We start from the raw sequence: 322 nt of genomic DNA, 5'->3' as shown, positions 1-322 counted from the left end.
TTGAGGGATGTAACAATTCACTAACAAATGTAATTTAGAATATAAATTACAGTTTAATCAAGACGTTTAGAATATATACAAAAGAGAAAGAATAATCAAAGTGATCTGATCGGAGGTCAGTGTTGGACTCTACTGACTATAATAAATCGCGTAAGACAGGAATATGGATACGCATGACAATGGGTGGGAGCGAGAGGTATTTTATACTGGGCGCGTGACAGAGCGCGATGATGTCATCAATGTTCAGTCGTCTCAACGGCCCGCGTTGTTGTGTCCGTGTATTGACACGTGAGTGTGGATGTAGCGAGGCGCTACAGGGGGG

The sequence above is a fragment of the Diachasma alloeum genome, unplaced genomic scaffold, assembly GCF_001412515.2.
Source record: "Diachasma alloeum isolate Michigan unplaced genomic scaffold, Dall2.0 Dall_scaffold_01864, whole genome shotgun sequence".
Taxonomy (NCBI): domain Eukaryota; kingdom Metazoa; phylum Arthropoda; class Insecta; order Hymenoptera; family Braconidae; genus Diachasma; species Diachasma alloeum.
Note: the sequence above shows the minus strand (reverse complement) of the source record.